Source organism: Pituophis catenifer, unplaced genomic scaffold (assembly GCF_029215685.1).
Source record: "Pituophis catenifer annectens isolate HBS135680 unplaced genomic scaffold, rPitCat1.0.hap2 SCAF_1, whole genome shotgun sequence".
NCBI classification, from domain to species: domain Eukaryota; kingdom Metazoa; phylum Chordata; class Lepidosauria; order Squamata; family Colubridae; genus Pituophis; species Pituophis catenifer.
The window spans coordinates 205,675,123-205,687,130 of NW_027256881.1; the positions used below are offsets into that span (position 1 = coordinate 205,675,123).

At 44.5% G+C, this 12,008-nt stretch overlaps 1 protein-coding gene across 4 annotated transcripts in view; it reads right to left on the minus strand.

Moving 5' to 3' along the window:
* Window positions 1-12,008, minus strand: part of GPD2 (glycerol-3-phosphate dehydrogenase 2) — a 99,671-nt gene that overhangs the window by 65,114 nt on the left and 22,549 nt on the right. The gene's annotated exons all lie outside the window — the stretch shown is intronic.

Consider the following 12,008-nt stretch of genomic DNA (forward strand, 5'->3'; position numbering starts at 1 on the left):
TATTTTTAATTGTTTTCTTTCTAATTTTTTCCCTATTGATAGAGAAGGGCCCTGAAATCCAAAGGGTCCTCAATAAACCCTGGATCATGTTTTTTTTTTAATCTTATCCTTTCATCTTTTATTAAGAATGCTATAATTTAATTTGGAATATATTTTCCACATTCTTCCAAAATGGTAGAAAACAAAAAAACATTATGAAAAGGTATTGTACCTTTGCTGACAATTTGCTGACTAAATTTTGCTAACTATTTGCCAAGCCACAGATGTATACGATTTTGAAATGGTCCAATCTGTTTTTTAATCCTGTATACTGAATATGATATCAAGCATAGAGAAGGTTATTAAAAAATATTGGGAACAGGTGGTAAAACACATTTCTGGAACATTAAAAGATCCAGATTACCAAGCCAACTGATCCTTCTGATACTGTTTTCCTATAATACCATATGAAGAACAACTTTCATTTGTAGAAGAAAATAAATCACAGAACCTTAACTGTAGAAATAATACTTTCTTGGGAGTAAATCTCACTGCATAGAATGGAATTGACTTCCCACTGCATTCTACTGTGGAATTATATCAATATTAACTAGTAAGAGGCCCATTATAAAGGAGAGGGAAAATTCTACACGTTCTGATACCAATCGAAATGGAAAATTTATTCAAAGAAAAAGGACTCTTTGATTTTTTAAAACACAATTCACAGAATAAACCATAATTGATTTGGTTCATATGCCAGAACCAAAAAAATTATACTAAGGATTTCTTGAATATATGAAACCAGAATTTGCCTTCTTCTATAGGAGATCCCATTCTAATTGCAGCATCTTTACATTAATAGCACAGCTGAGTGTTAGCACTAAGAAAACCTTCGGAGAGACTATTGGCTTATCTTAAGTAAATCAACTTCTGCCAAACTGCATCTCCAGATATATTGCAGGATGGGGAATGCTGGTATAGCTATAGCTAACCTCCTCATGATGATAGCAAGAAGGACATGGTTGCTGGTCTTGAAGATCTGTATCAATGGAAGGGCTCATGATTTGCCTATTATGTTCATGATAATTGTCAATGTGACTCAAACATTACATCTCCCATATGATGTTTCCATTCTATTCTACAGAGTCTTTATAAAGGATTGGTTTATTATTCTCAAATTGAGCAATTATTACTTTTCTCAATTCTCAAAGCAAACTACTTCCTGCTGCCACTATTTACAACTATGTTTATTTGCAACCATTACTTTTTTCTAATTGTAACATAATATTATTGTTTTATCCATAAAAAGATATTTACATATTTTCTGTGTGATTGTCCCCTAACTTCAGAGAAGTGGTAATTGCCTTCTAACCCATCACTGACAAAAATCAAAGTCCAGATACTGTGCAGTTTATTTCAAATTCTTATTTTGGGCCAAAAGTTCTGAAATTTGACATCCTTCCAGAGGTTTTCAACTAATACCCACCAGTAAGAATGATTCCAAAGGATTTGGAGGCTGGTGGCTCAGTGGCTAAGACACTGAGCTTGTCAATCAGAAGGTTGGTAGTTCAGTGGTTTGAATCCCTAGCGCTGCATAACTGAGTCAGCTCCAGTTACTTGTCCCAGCTTCTACCAACCTAGCAGTTCGAAAGCATGTAAAAAATGCAAGTAGAAAAATAGGGACCACTTTGGTGGGAATGTAACAGCGCTTTGTGCGCCTTCAGCGCTTAGTCCTGCCAGCCACATGACCACAGAGACGTCTTCGGACAGCACCGGCTCTTCGGCTTAGAAACAGAGATGAGCACTGCCCCTAGAGCCAGAAACAACTAGCATGCATGTGTGGGGGAACCTTTACTTTTACCATTTAGGCCAAAATATGTAGAACCCAACATGGGTTTTTTATCCCCAAATTAAGGATTCTGTCATATTTCTTCTTTTTTAGGCAGGATTCTATTACAGAATGTGATCATCCGGAAGGAAGCAATAGGCTTATAGCAAGAGGGAAGGATTAAACTCCGTAACTGCTCTTATGAATAAATGGAAGTCATGAAGGAGGGATTGGGTTTGAGTACCAATGGCAGAAAAGAGGATAACTGCCAGTTTATAGTAAACCCCATCAGGATTCTTGACGAGTGTATCTTGTCTTTTTATGTACACTGAGAGCATATGCACCAGACACCTTGTGTATTCAATCAGACTTGGCCAATAAAGAATTCTATTCTATTCTATTCTATTCTATTCTATTCTATTCTATTCTATTCTATTCTATTCTATTCTATTCTATTCTATTCTAATGTCTAAGACTCTGCTTGTTATGTTACTTTGCTTTACAAAAGACAATTGAAATTATTACATATAAAAAGCTAACAGCCTACAAAAGAATTAATGAGACTGCAAAATAGCAATAATTAGCACTAGCTAGTGTGTGAGTGTGCATCTAATATTAGAGATGTAAAAATACATTTTTAGTTTTCTGGGTCTTCATATAATTGTATTGCTTTAGATGCTGAATACACATTCTGAAAATGTGCTTTCTCTGTCGTAATTAAAACAAGCTGCCATTTTATAGCTACAAAGATATATCCTGCACAAATTTACGGTTTGCAAAATTCAGTGTTTCATCACGTGTGTGATCACAGAACACATTTTATTTCGAGAAGATGTATGCAAAAGTAAAACTGACTTATACGTATCCAATGTATTTCTATGTGTTATTAATTTCTATGATTCACTATAAGTTCATATTTTATTTTGAAACAAACTCTGAAAAAAGTAAAATAAATTCTTAACTAGGCAATCATATGTTTATTCAGAAGTCAGCCCAAGAAAGCACAGGCATATTTCTGCTAAGTGGGTCAAGTCCACACCCTAAATCTTCTATTATTGTCTGAGTGTTGTTGCTGTTATATACACAGCAGCGAAACAAACACAGAATGTTTACATTACTTTTTAAAATCAATTTCTATGCTGAATTTCAGCATATGAAAGTAATTATGGAGGTCAATACTAAAAATAATCTAAAAGTAAAAATATTTTAGAAAGAACAAAAACTCATGTTCATTTGAAAATGGAATTGAAAATCTGATAAGATGTACTATTCTATGCCTGTTTAAACAAATGCTACCGGAAGTCTCTTTCAGATTATTCTTTTCACTATGTGAGAGTCAAGGATTAAGCAAATGTGGATAAAGATGACTTAAACAAGTTTGTTAAATGCCTAAATACTGGCCAATGATATATGAGCCAGTAGTGTGCTGCAGCTGCCAAAAAAGCCAACACAATTCTAGCCTGCATTAACAGAGGGATAGACCCAAGATCATGTGAAGTGTTAATACCACTTTATAATGTCTTAGTAAGACCACACTTGGAATTACTGCATCCCATTTTGGTTGCCACAATGTAAAAAAGATGTTGAGACTCTAGAAAGAATGCAGAGAAGCTCTGGAGGCTGGGGACAGCAAAAAATGTCACTTCCTGTCCAACCGGAAGTTGAGAAACAGGCCGTTTCTGGCCTCTGGAGGGCCTCTGAGGGGGTGGGGAAGGCCGTTTTCGCCCTCCCCAGACTCATAGAGAGGATCTGGAGCCAGGTGAGACAGAAAAACAGGCCTTCCCCAGGCCCCCCCCCACACCCTCTGGAGGCAGGGAGCAGCCTGTTTCCCTACTTCTGCTGGGCCCAGAAGGCCTGAAAATCAGCTGGCCGGCACACTCATGCGGCGGGAGCTGAGCTGCCGTGCCCACTGATATGGCTACGCGTGCCACCTGTGGCATGCGTGCCATAGGTTTGCCATCATGGGTATAGGTTTTCTGCCTGAGCAGGGGGTTGGATTAAAAGACTTCCAAGGCCCCTTCCAACTCTGTTATTCTGTTCTGTTCTGCAAATCTTCTCCCTGTTTTAAGCCTTTGCATGATCAGACTAAGCACCGACATAAGGCTCTTATCCAAAGTTTTTCACTTAAAAATATAATAGAAGTTTTAGGAAAACTTCATTTTCCTGTCTTCAAGGCTGCTTTGGCAAAGGCTAACCAATGACTTCCTAAAAATGCAGACAGAACAGCTTGCTGCTGAAAGCCTACTAGTTGTAGAGTAAATGAGATGTTTCTAGAAGACGGAATATACAACTGGCCCAAATGTTAATTGGCTCAGATCTTCTCTTAGCACAGGTGAGTGTTGAAAAGGCTTGCTTAAAAAAAATAACAGAGCCAATTAAAGCCTCCTTGGGCCTCCTTCTCTCTTGCTACATTTACCACATCCTCTACATGACTGATAGGCATAATAAAAAAGGTAATTCTGACCCCACAATTAGGTTTGTCAACAGGACAAACAGGTCATCTTCTTGTGCAACAATCCTTCCACTTGGTATCATCTGTTGGGTATGAGCAGACAACAGCTACAAGGGAAACTATGCAAGTGGTGGAAAAGTCAGAATAAAGGAAAAACAGAATTTCTCTTCTTCTCTAGTGTGGTTGTGGCATCGGCCAGACATGGGTTATTACAGTTGGATCTGCATAGTTTTTCAGCCACACCCCTTGCTCCCTTCCTCTCAGGCTTTGTTTTGACTCAGTCGGCCTGAGAGAAACATCTCTGGGAAGATTCGGCTATTTCGGCCCATGTCTGTTCAGATGCCATTGAAAATCAGTTTTTTGGCTTCAAATTTTTCAAGCTTGTTTACAGCACACCGGTCTACTGCTTCTTTTCAGAGCGTACCGATCTACTACTTCTTTTTAGAGCGCACCGGTCTACTGCTTCTTTTCAGAGCGCACTGGTCTTCTTGCTAGGAAACTAGCATTACAATAGCTCAGAACACAGCGGTCTACTGACCTGCAAATGGGCGCCATTTTACCAGCCACCTCTGAGCAGCTTTGCCGCGGCTGTCTCGCCCAAGGCAGGCGTTTTCAGGCAGCTACACCACCTACAAGGCATTGGCAGTTCCTGCTCCCTACCACCACCGATCTAAGGCAGCACCTCCAGCTAGCAGCTCTGGAGTCTTGCCTTTTCTTCCACAGCTGCCTACAGCGCCAGTCAGCTATAGCGCTGCTCTTTGAAGTCCCGCGGAACACCACAGGGCCTTCTGAAGTGCCACGGAGCGTCACCCAGCCTTTTTTTTGCTGCTTCACCACCAACGAGAGGTTAAAGCCTCGGCCTCCAGCAACAGTGACCATCGCGTCCCCGGGCCTGGTTGGCGGCAGCGGAGCATCCATGGAGCGTCCTCCCTCCAGAAGCCAATGCAAGCAGCCAACTGGTCTAGCCTCGCTACAACCTACAGCCATTGGTGCTGGGTGATGGCATGTCCTAGGTCTGACCTCGGCAAGCTGCCCCTTTAAGCAAAGGTATTCCTGCTTGCGAGTGTGCTGGCTAGCCCGGTTTTTCCGGCAAAGCCGTCACCACTTGATTGCCACGAGGTACATTTGAGGCCTGTACTACAACCGGACGCCATTTTGATGCAGTGAGTACATTGCTTTCTTTAAATGGCGGATCAATCCTTAAACAGAGAGGTGGCTGGGGCTTCCAGGGGTAGAAAAGCCTCCAGCAAATCTAACAAGGGGACTAGGAGTAAACAACCAATGTAAATCTCCAAGGCTGCCCTGCTACAGGCCTCAACACCCCATCACAGTGAGTCTGCTGTCCCCATCAGCCTCAGAGCCGCGCCTTGTCTCCTTCGACACAGGCCTGGTCTTCAGAAGGTGCAGGAGAGTCCTCCACACATCCAGCCCTGCTGGATAGTGGTGAGCAAGGCCCCACTCCCTTTGATTGTCTGCTAGCACCTGAAGTAACTGCAGACCTTGGAGACGAAATTGCCTTGATCAATCAACCAAGCACATCAGCCTCAGGTCTAGTTTAGACCCTTTAAAATGTCTACCTGAAAGCATCCAATTGCTTATTGACCATGCCATTGCCAAGCGCATACGGCAGCCTTTCAAGAGCACCATTCTGAATCTGTAGTTTCTGAATCATTCTCACAGGGTCGTGTCACCCCATCTGCATGCCCGACAAACCCTCAACAGCATTCACCTACTGCTTCCAGGGTTAGTGAGGATTTTGCTCTTGAAGGGGATACTCATGCCAATTTTTCGGAGGATGAAGGCGTCTATCCTGACTCCCCTGCCTTCACGGGGCTTTTCCCCCCAAACCGGTTCAAGTCCTTATTGCACAAGGCATGAACCACGGCCTCCTTGAAGGAGGAGGATGTCTCCAGGGAACCACAGGAATCCCAACAGGGACAGAACCAGGGTCTTTTCTCAGAACCAATACCGGAACAACTTTTCATTCCGCCCCCCCCCCCCCAATTGTTCATGGATGTTGTCCAAAAGCAGTGGTTGAGCCCAGCAGCTATCCCCACAACTAACGGGTCTGATAAGAAATATTATTCCATAGCGCCCAAGTTCGCTCAGCTATAACAGGTTCCCACCGTAGACAGCCCCGTTACGGCTCTTTCTCCTTCCTCATCTTACCTTGCGGGGGATACGTCTGAAGGTCTTCGACCTGAGGACAAGAAATTCGATCTCTTGTTTAAAAAGAACCACCAGGCCGCTGCATGGGCAATCCAGGCGGCTTCCTCCGCTTCCTTCTTCAACTGAACATACATCCTGGGACTCCAGCAGCTGCAATCCAGGATACCTCCTACTGAGGCCCAGCTTCACCAAGACCTCCACAAAATCATCGCCATAACCCAGTTTTCTGCCGACACAATGTTAAACACTGACAAATATGCGTCGAGGGCACTGGCTTCATCAGTGTCATCACAAAGATTACTATGGCTTCACCAGTGGCCAGCGGAATTACGGGCCAAATGGCGGCTGGCAGCAGCGCCTTGTATGGGGTCTAAGCTATTAAGTGAGGCGTTGGATCCGCTCATCGAAACCAAGGACAAATTTTGCCTTCATCAACAAGATGGGCTGACAGGAGATCCATTACCCCTTACAGGAAGCAGTCCTTTCATGGCTACACCCAAGAGGGCCCTTCCCAACCATATTACTCACAAGGACAGACCCGCCAATCAGATTGTCAGTCCTTGCATGACAGGTCCCAGCAATTCTCCCAGTCCAAACGTCCCTTTCGAGGCTCCAGCTACCGCCAGGCCAGAGGCTGCAAATGACTCGCCACCCAATCCACTCATAGGAGGCAGATTGGACCTCTTCACAGACAGGTGGGTACACGCAACATTGGACAACTGGGTCCTAAATTCGATCAAATTCGGACTTCCCCTGAAGTTTCTCTCCACTCCCCCGAACCGCTTCGTATTATGCCCGGTGTCCCACAACAACACCAAACAAAGGCTCATGGAACAGGCCATTCAACACCTCCTTGAAATTCAGGCCATAGAACTGGTTCCAGGCAGCCAGTGGAGACAGGGCCACTATTCAATTCTGTTCATAGTACTGAAGCGCTGGCGCGGGGGGGGGGGGGGATGGAGAGCAATTCTAGACTTTAAAAACCTCAATACCCACCTTGTCTATCGGAGATTCAAAATGAGTTCCCTAGCATCCATACTGCAGGGGATTCATCCCGGGGATTTTCTGGTCTCGATAGACCTCATGGAGGACTACCTCCATAATCCCATCCTGCCGAACCATTGCAAATACTTGAGATTCTGCTATGTGGACAGGCACCTCCAATACAAGGCCATGCCATTCGGCCTGGCCTCGGCCCCCAGATGTTTCACAAAAATCTTAGCCGCATATCCGCTCACCTGCGGCAGAAGCCGATAAGGTTACAGGCATACCTGGACAACATCTTAGTCCAAGCCCCGTCCTTCGACAAAACTCAGAAGGATCTCGATCTCACCATTCAAACTCTATTCGACCACGGGTTCTTAGTCAACTACAAGAAAAGCCACCTGGTCCCAGTCACCAAGATTATTCATCTGGGCACCATCATCGACTCCGTGACAGGAGACGTATTCCTCTCCCTGGAGCAGAGGATGAACATTAGGGAATTGACTTCTCACATTCTCAAGAACCCCAAGGTTCCCTTAGCCACCTTGTCCAAATTGTTGGGCAAGATGGTATCATGCATGCAGATAGTCCCCTCGGCGAGACTTCATGCACGGCACCTTCAGTGGTTTTTGCTCCCATTCCAACGAGCGCGAACCTCTCACACCTTGACCATGGTCAGAGTTCCATTGCCAGTCAGAAGGTCCCTAAATTCATGGATTTCACCAGCACTAGACAGAGGGAGTTCCTTCAGGGAACCCCAGTGACTCACTCTTACGATGGACACCAGCTTGTTCGGCTGGGAGGCTCACTTCAACTCCCAGGTGGCGCAGGGTTGCTGGTCACCACAGGATCTCGCCAACCCAATCAACTGGTTGGAGTTGAAGGCGATTCGCCTGGCCCTCCAGCACTTTCAATTAGCCCTGCAGGATCATCATGTGCTTGTCTTGACAGACAATGTTGCTGCAAAAGCACATGTCAACCGCCAAGGGAGAACCCACTCCAGACGACTCATGGAGCAGTCCTTTCGACTGGACAGGTGGGCCGAGAAAAACATCCTCTCCCTCCAAGTGGAGCACATTGCAGGGACATCAAACGCTCAGGCAGACTATCTGAGTAGGACAACAGTGGACAATGCTGAATAGCAACTCCACCTAGACATTTTTCTGGAAATTTGCACCAGGTTCGGAACACCATCCACAGACCTGTTCACGTCGTGCCTAAACAATCAACTCCCTCGCTATTTCTCAAGGTTCCCATCTCAGGGAGTGGAGGGGTCCAACGCTCTTCGATGCACGTGGCCCCCCTGTCTCCTCTACGCCTTCCCCTCGCTACCCCTGATATCAGCAGTGATTCAGAAAGTCATTTCAGACAAGGCAGAGCTGATATTAGTGGCTCCTCATTGGCCTCATCGTCCCTGGTTCGCAAACCTTGTCGGCCTCTCCATATCGAGATCCTGGAGAATCCCCCCAGACAGGATTTCCCTCCACCAGGGGGTCCTGCTCCATCCGGAGCCTCAGTGGCTCCAACTGACCGCCTGGCACTTGAGGGGGTCCTTCTGAGGCGAGATAATTACTCTGACAGGGTCATTCATACCATTCAGGCGGCCAGACAACAATCCACGGTCCGTATTTACAATGTTACCTCCTTCTCCAAATGGTGTGCCACGCATTGCGTTGACCTTCTCTCAGCTTCTGTTCCACAGGTGCTTGAGATTCTACAAGACAGCCTGGACCAGGGATTGGCTCACAGTACCATCTGGAGGCATGTAGCGGCCATCTCCACAGTATTGTCAGGTAACGCGGGGGTGCCCTTAACACGCCACCCGGTTATCCATAGATTTCTAAGGGGAGCCAGTAACTTGTGGCCCCCGACTATTCATAGATATCCCACCTGGGATTTGCCCAAAGTCCTCAGGGCCCTTACTGAACCTCCCTTCAAGCCCCTCAGGACGATCAGCCTCAGGGACCTCACCATTAAGGTTGCCTTCTTGGTAGCTATTACATCAGCTCGGTGTATCTCCGAGATGACAGTGCTATCAATCAGAGAAGGTCTTTGCGTATTCCATCCGGAGAAGGTAGTGGCAACTTGAAAGCTTTAATTAATTAATTATGGCATCTATCGGAAACTTCACAGGTAGTTCTGAGGCTTGACCCGTCCTTCATTCCCAAAATCAACTCCTGGTTTCACAGGGCCCAGGACGTAGTTCTCCCAAATTTTTGTCCACGACCATCACATGTTCTCGAACATAAGTGGCATACCCTAGATGTCAGGAGAGCCCTCAGGAGCTATATTAAAAGGACAGCTCCAACCAGGCAATCCAAGGCCTTATTTGTCTCGTTCCAACCAACCTCACTAGGGTCAAAAGTGTCCTCCTCGACCATTGGTCACTGGATCAGGGCGTGTATTACTTCAGCCTATCAGGCCCAAGTGATTCCAGTTCCCAGGCGCATCACAGCCCACTCCACCAGGAGTGCGGCTACCACCGCAGCCTGGTCTACACAGGCCTCCCTTGAAGAGATCTGCAGGGCGGCCACCTGCACTACCTTTCATCAGGCATTATAAGCTGGACATCTTCGCATCAGCGGAGGTATCCTTTGGGAGGAGGGTCCTGCAACAGATACACCGAGCCAAGGTCACTCCAGACCCTTCTGTTTCCCACCCTTAGGACTGCCAAGCTTTGGTATGTCCCATGTCTGGCCAATGCCACAGCCACACTGGAGAATGGATGTTGGTCCTATCTGAACATCCTTTCTTGGGGTGTTGTGGCATTGGCCAGCCCCTCCCTTCTGCTTGAGGTCCTGGAGATGACCCTCTTCTAAATTTGACAGAGTTTTTCTTCCAAATGGTGATTTCTCTTCAGCTGTGTCAAACTGGGCCTGAGAGGAAGGGAGCAATGGGCATGGGTGAAAAACTATGACTCCAGTTTTCTATTGCTCTGTAGGCAGATCCAACTGTAGCAACCCGATGCCACAACACCCCGAGAAAGGATGTTCAGGTAGGACCAATGTCCATTCTCTTGCCGTTTTTACTTTCTCTAGAAACACCATGGTTTCACAGAATACCGTATAGATTTTCACTGTTAATTATTAGGAAACTCAATAGTCTCAGATTTACAACTGAAACATTGTGTGTGTGTGTGTCGGGGGAGGGAGTTACTACTGCATACTACTATGCTCCTTTAGTCATATTTTTCAACTCTATGTGAAGACTCGTAAGACAAATATTACAGGCTGTATCAAATTCCTTGTATATTCAACTTTAGGAAAATTAGTATCTTCACAGCTTTCTCTATACTTAAGCTTCTGTATGTGTGTGTGTACGCTCATGCAGACCTTCAAGTCAGAACTGATTCTCCTAGTGACTGCCTGGATATAAGTCCCTGCAGTATTTTTTTTTAGTAAGATCTCACAAGTGGTTTGCTCTTATCTTCTTCTTCCAAGAGCTCAGAGAGTGAATGGCCCAGGGCCACATACCTGTTTTTAAAATCTCCAGGTTTCTAGACTGGTGTCTTAATTCCTATACCAAACTGGCTCTCTGTGCTTAAACTGGCCAATAATATTCTCATCTACATTCAGTTAAAATGCCAAATACAGCTACAGCTATCAATAGTTTTTTTTTTATGACTATAAAGCTCTATTCCTTAACTTTCACTCTCTAATCTGAATCATAAACTGTGGAGAACCTAAAGGGAACAAGAAGCTTTTAATTTCCTTTCTTTTCATCCAATGTGGAAGATGTCATCTCAACACAACAATTATTAATCATCGTATTTTTCGGAGTATAAGACGCACATTTCCCCCACCTCCCAAAAAGTGGAAATGTCTGTGCATCTTATATACCGAATATTGCAGCGGAGGGAGGGAGATTGGTGCGGCACCGATCAGCTGTTCTAGAATGGGCCATGGCAGTGAACAGGCAGCGGCAGCAGCAAATGGGATAGATGAATACCGGATGGATGCTGGGAGGCAGAAGCAGATATTTTTTTCTTGTTTCCTCCCCTAAAGCTAGGTGCGCCTTATAGTTCGGAGCATCTTATAGTCCAAAAAATATGGTTTAGTCATACAGCAATTATTAATTATAGTCACGGTGCACACACATATCCTTGAACTGGCATGACTATACACTAAGCACATGGAACCTTCCCACCAAAGTGATACCTATATATCTACCTGCATTTGCATGCTTTCGAACTGCTAGGTTGCAAGAGGCAAATTATTAAATATTCAAAGAGAGCTTCATATTAATTCTATTTTGTCAATTAAACAATTGGATTTCATCTTATTATACAAATACAACAATAGCCTCCATTATTATTAATTACTGCTGGAGGGTTTCAACAACATTAAAAGTTTTAAATTACATTTGATATGCTGCTTGTATACGTTTTAATCTAATTCCTACAAAGAGCATGATGTAAAATGGTACAAAAACTGAAATGAAGGAACTTTTCATTGGTGCAACCATAAAATAATATACAGCCAGTATTTTCAGTTGAAGCCTCTTCCAATCTGCATAACCTAATACAGCGCCAACCCATCATTATAGTATTCATGCAATATATATATATAACATATTTGCATGAAATTTACAAGTATT